Genomic DNA, 6000 nt, shown 5'->3' on the forward strand with positions numbered 1-6000 from the left:
CTAATCAGCAACTATACCTGCAGATAATATCTGCTGGGGTTCAATCTATTTAATTCACTAACCAGTTAATAAAACACCTTGGGTGTAAAGTCATTTAGAACCATGATACATGGAATCATATGGAGGCTGACTTATAAATAAAAGTATACTATTCTTTTCTCGACAGATTGTTCAAGGAATCTCAGAGAACTGAAAACTTCTATAAAGAATAACCCTTGTCTCAAGATAAAAGTCTTTTACTGGGATGCATGTTTAATTATGAGCCTCATATAATTGCAAAAATGTAGTAGACTTATTTGTTAGTAAGAGATGAATAGATAACCAATTTTCTAACATTTTTTCATAGAAAAAATTTTAGATTAGAAACTGGGATATAATTTCCCATACTTTCATATTGAGCTTGCCTACATTTTGAAAACATAAGTAGTTTGGGAGTCATATCTCTACCCATATTTCATAGGAGAGGGGGAAAAAAGGTACTTAGTGCTTTAACAGATAGTAAGATCTTACCATGTTTCATTCAAAATGTTTCAAAACATTTTTCATTCTCCCCATAATCTTAAAAACATCCAGGAATTTTGAAGGTATTTTCATAAGGAGTTTTGAAATGTAGCTAATTTGGTGTTTTGTTAATTGAGTATCTTAAAGTAGTAGAGTTCAGAGACAGAATGGAAGCTCATCTGTTTTCAATAGAAGTAGAGATACATTCTCCAGCCTCCGAGGTATGTTCACATGGACAGATCAGTGGGATGTATTTCTGTGGATGTGGTTGGTTAAACTCCAGAAGTACACAGGAAGCATGAACAGAATGAGGAGCTCTGGGAAGATATAAATTCAGGCTACAAAGATTGAGAGGTCAAAGCCAGTCACTATACCCCAGAATCTTGGAAAGCTCACCGAAAGCACCATTTTTCTGAAGGACTGTAGGCAGCTTATTCCCCTCACTGCCACTCTCACCCCTGCACCCTCCAATCTCAAACTGTAGCTGCATAACTCTGGGCCCATTTAATTGGCCCTTTGCTCATTTGCAGGGCTGTGATTTTTAATCTGTTCCTTTAAGCTGGTCACACCTTCATATCAGACCCTTGACTCTCTACCAGTTTTTGAGGAGCAAATCTTAGCTGTCTACTCTTCAGCCAGCTTTCCTGAAAAGGACCCAGCAATTCTGCCTTGAATGCCTTTTTCTTCCTCTTCCGATGAATTCCTGTCAGCCTCAGGATCCATATCAAATGTAAGTTGTCTAAAGAGACTTCTCCAATCTCATGGTCGGTCTGATCTCACAGTAGTATTCATACCCACTCCACCCGATCCTGAACCACTTTGTAGCAACTATCATAACTGTCATGGATTAATTACCTGTGCAGTTACTTACTGTCTGCCTCCCTTGTTAGAACTTAAACTCCCATGGGCAGCAACTGTGTCTCCCTCCCCATTTCTATTCCTAGTGTCATTGCCAGGGTGACTTGTCATTATAGCCGTTCAACTAATGTTTGTTGAGTGAATGAATAAAGGCTGTTTCTCCTTTGAAAAGATCACCCTCATTTATATCAGCTGGTAGAGCTATCTCTAGTCTAAATGGGAAATTTTTCTTGGGCCCTGTACTCTTAAATTAGGTAATTAATCCACATGAATTAACATCAAAATGAAGCATTCTAGATGATATTCAACTTGGCTCTTAGGTTTTATCACCTATGACTGGCTAAAATTGACACATCCTATGAAAGTATTGTAATGCTTTGTTGAAAATTATGTATTTCATTTTTTTGGATATAGAAGGTATAAAGTAAGTCCAGGGGGTGTACATAGCTATCCTTAAATTTAGAAATATTCTTCCTTGTAATAGGTGAATGATTTTGATTTATCCCAGCATGCAGCATTTAATTTCTAGGTGATTCCAATACAATGAAAGATCTCATTCTGGACAATTATTCAATTCTTTTTTGATAAAAGTTATTAATTCACTTACCTATACTAAAGGAAGTAATTTGATCCATGAGTTGTTTATTAACATATGGTGAATGGTTATATCAGAAAAATGAAAGTCATCCAAATCTATTTTTCTTTTTCCTTTTTCTCTTTCTCTTTCTTTCTTTCTTTCTTTCTTTCTTTCTTTCTTTCTTTCTTTCTTTCTTTCTTTCTTTCTTTCTTCTTTCTTTCTTTCTTTCTTCTTTCTTTCTTTCCTTCAGAGAGAGAGAGAGAACATGAGCAGGGGGAGGGGCAGAGGGAGAGAGAGAAAGAGAATATTTTTTATATAAAGATTTTATTTATTTATTTGAGACAGAGAGAGAGAGGAGAAGGGGGAGAGGCAAAGGGAGAGGGAGAAGCAGACTCCCCACTGAGCAAGGAGCCCAACACGGGACTCAATTCCAGGACCCTGGGATCATGACCTGAGCAGAAGGCAGACACTTAACCGATTGAGCCACCCCACTAGAGAGAGAAAATCCTAAGCAGGCCCCATGCTCAATGCAGAGCCTGAGATGGGGCTTGATTTCACGACCCTGAGTTTATGACCTGAGCCTATGACCTGAGCCTAAATTAAGTCTGCCGCTTAACTGACTGAGCCACTCAGGTGCCTCCAAATCTATTTCTTAATCGAAAAAGAAAGGAGAAAAAACATGAGAGGGCAAGTTCCAAAAATTCCCTTTACCTCAAATATTTTGGTGACAATAATATATTTTGAGGATTTCCATTTTGGAACAATGCTACTTGAAACCTAAGTCATGAGAGTCATCTCATGCATTACCTGTTAAAATCATAGTAATCCTCTCAGCCACGTGTGACATGTTCCTTTTCACCTTAGTTTTTGAGGACAGCTTGCAGGACAAATTAATGGCATTGCCTTTATGAAAACACTGTTGGATAAATACACCATGCCCTAAATACATCTACCTTCCTTTATCTTCAATAATGGCAACGTCCCTTATTCAGTTCATATGATCTGCAGTTCACATCTGTAATCTAAAATCAAATTTCAATCTCCTAATAATTTTAAACAAACAAACAAACAAATCTTGTGGGAAAACTTTTGAAAAGAACTTGGCACGTGGGCTTAAGTTGCTTTCGTTAGCACCAGAGTAGGTAGTTATTAACCTTTCATTCTGCTATTTATTACTACTTTATAAAGTTACTAACCAGATTATCCATTTAGTATAGTCAATACTACATATTCCAGATTATATTATTTTTGGTATAAATTATTCAGATGATCACACTGATTCTTTAATTATGTAGGCTTGGCCAAGAAGTTACCTCCCTAAGTGAAATTCAAGCAACACAAAAAAGGAAAGTTACCTGCACATAAAAAGCTCCTTTTTGTTTATTTCTGCTGAAAAAATAACCTCAGTGGCTTCTGTTACTTGAAATTCAGCCTAACTTTCAAAGAAAACTTAGTTTTGTATCAGAAAAACATCTCCCTATAGGCTAATTGCATATATTGGAAGGGAACTTGATCTTTTTTCATTCTTTAAATTACAACTCATTTATTTAAAGGAATACTTGTCAAAAGAAAGCTTTAAGTAGTGAGTTAAAAAAGCAGTGTTAAATAATTGAATTGACTGTGATAAAATTGCCTTCGTTTAAATAGACTAGTCTGTTTAATGAATTGTGCTTTTATAGGGTGAGATAAATCTAATGCGAACTCAAGTGGCTACACCAGAAACATTGAATTTGGATAGCTTAGAAGAAAGTCGAAATGAGGCATTTATAATAATGAAGTTACATGTGATTTTATTAAAATTGTCTTTGATTATGAAACAGCGTTTTCTGCCAGGTTAATAATAATGAACTTAAAATATTATCAAGAATCTTACACACATATTGAACAATTCAGATCACTTGAAGAGGAAGTCCTTTGTTGTTTTTTCTCATGTAAAAATAATAACTTAAGCCTTAATTAGGAACATAGCACTTAACTTTCAATTTTTAGGTTGAGACTTAACTTACAAACCTTCAACATTGCAAGAAATCATTTTGGCAATGAGATTGTGGCAGGAAATTAATTTTGTATTTTAAAGTAAAATACTTTCCTGTTTAATGTTGAAAAGGGTTTTTATAACATACCATTAAGCTACCAGGCAGTCCGCCGGTGTAGCAAGGCTTGGTTATCACTTCAAAAGAGAAACTTAGCTGGAACATTTTGTAGCCTTTGATTATACTTCTTGTGTTGTTAAGTGTTGAAATATATTTTATGTGCTTAAAAACAGAGAAGCAACGTGAAGGGGAGAAAACTAAACTAAAACAAGTACAAACATAAGGATCTGTTCTCATCAAAAAAGAATCATGAACTAAGACTGGATGATGGAGTAGGCTGGCAATTCATGTTCAGATTGGCGGAATGGTGTAGACCAAATTCTTTGTTACATAGGTCAAGGCTGAAAGGAGAGTAGGGAAAGATATTATCAGTTTACACATACCATTGAACCATTCCACAATTTAAGAGCTATCTCTTCTTTTTATCTGACCCACGAAATTCCTATTTTAGTACTTATTATCTGAGAAGTAGCTTGTTAACTTAAGGCAAAAATTCCTTTCACCATCCACACAGAGACTTCCTGCTTGGTATTTAGGTTTTTACTCTGAGGAGTTTCTAATGATTGGAGGGAAAAATACGAAGTCAAATTCAAGTTTAAAATATGTGACAAGTTTTCAATATGTAAAATTCTGATATTAAAGTCACAGTCTAGTTTATATTAGTGAGCAAATTGGGAATTTGCTCAATTACATTTCCAAACCTGATGTTCTTTAATTTTACAACATTTCATATAGACTTTTTTATAATTGGAATTTTAAGTTTTTTTTATTATTACAGAAGTTATACATGCTTGCTATAGAAATTAAAAATGACAGAGAAGAAAGTAAATAATACTCATAATTCCATCCATTTATCATACATTCCATAACAACTTGAGTGCCTGATATGTACAATACATATTTTGTGACTTTATGGAGTTTGTGGGATATTAGAAATAACAGATATTAAACAGATAGTCACAAAAAGGACTATATGATTGCAACAGATTCCAATTCTATGAAAACAGAGTCCAAGATTCTCCTAGGATGCGTAAAATGGGGAGCTATTCTAGACTAGGGGGAGGGGTGGTGTGCCGTGAGGATGTGTTTTCCTCTGAGGTCTGGGCAGAGCCAGGATAAGAGGATGGGAGTGATGAATGGAAGAAGAGCATTCTAGATGGAAGGAACTGCAGATGGCCAGGCCCTGAGGTTGGAAGGCCATTGGCATATTCCCAGAGGCCCAAATGCCTGGAGAGTGGGGAGCAGAAGGGAAAGTGACACAGACAGAGCTGGAATAGTGGGTCGGACTCAGATCACATGGCACCTTTTACATCATATGAAGGAAAGCGACTGTCTTCTAAAAACAATGAGAGATAAATATATGTTAAGAAAAAAAAGAAGAAAATAGTAGGAGGGGAAGAATGAAGGGGGGGAATCGGAAGGGGAGACGAACCATGAGAGACTATGGACTCTGAAAAACAAACTGAGGGTTCTAGAGGGGAGGGGGGTGGGACGATAGGTTAGCCTGGTGATGGGTATTAAAGAGGGCGTGTTCTGCATGGAGCACTGGGTGTTATGCACAAACAATGAATCATGGAACACTACATCTAAAACTAATGATGTAATGTATGGTGATTAACATAACAATAAAAAGTAAAAAAAAATGAGAGATAAAAAAATATTAATAGTTTGAGTCAACTTGTTCTCTCCTGCTCTTTTGCTTTCATTATTTTTTTAGAGGATCAGACATTAAGTACTGTTTGTAACTTGCTCATCTCACTACTTTGTAATCTATCATCTATATTTATTAAATGTTCTTCCACAACAATTTTGTTTGTAATAATTAGTTTCATTATATGGATTTTTCATAGTTTACTTAAACACACTCCTACTACTTTATACCTTTGAGTTTTTTGTTGTTTTAGCTATTATTAATACTGATGTGATGACCGTTATTGTGGAGACATATTTGTACACATTCGTAACTGTTTC

The sequence above is a fragment of the Mirounga leonina genome, unplaced genomic scaffold (assembly GCF_011800145.1).
Source record: "Mirounga leonina isolate KUSES-001 unplaced genomic scaffold, KU_Mleo_1.0 Mir_366, whole genome shotgun sequence".
Taxonomy (NCBI): Eukaryota; Metazoa; Chordata; class Mammalia; order Carnivora; family Phocidae; genus Mirounga; species Mirounga leonina.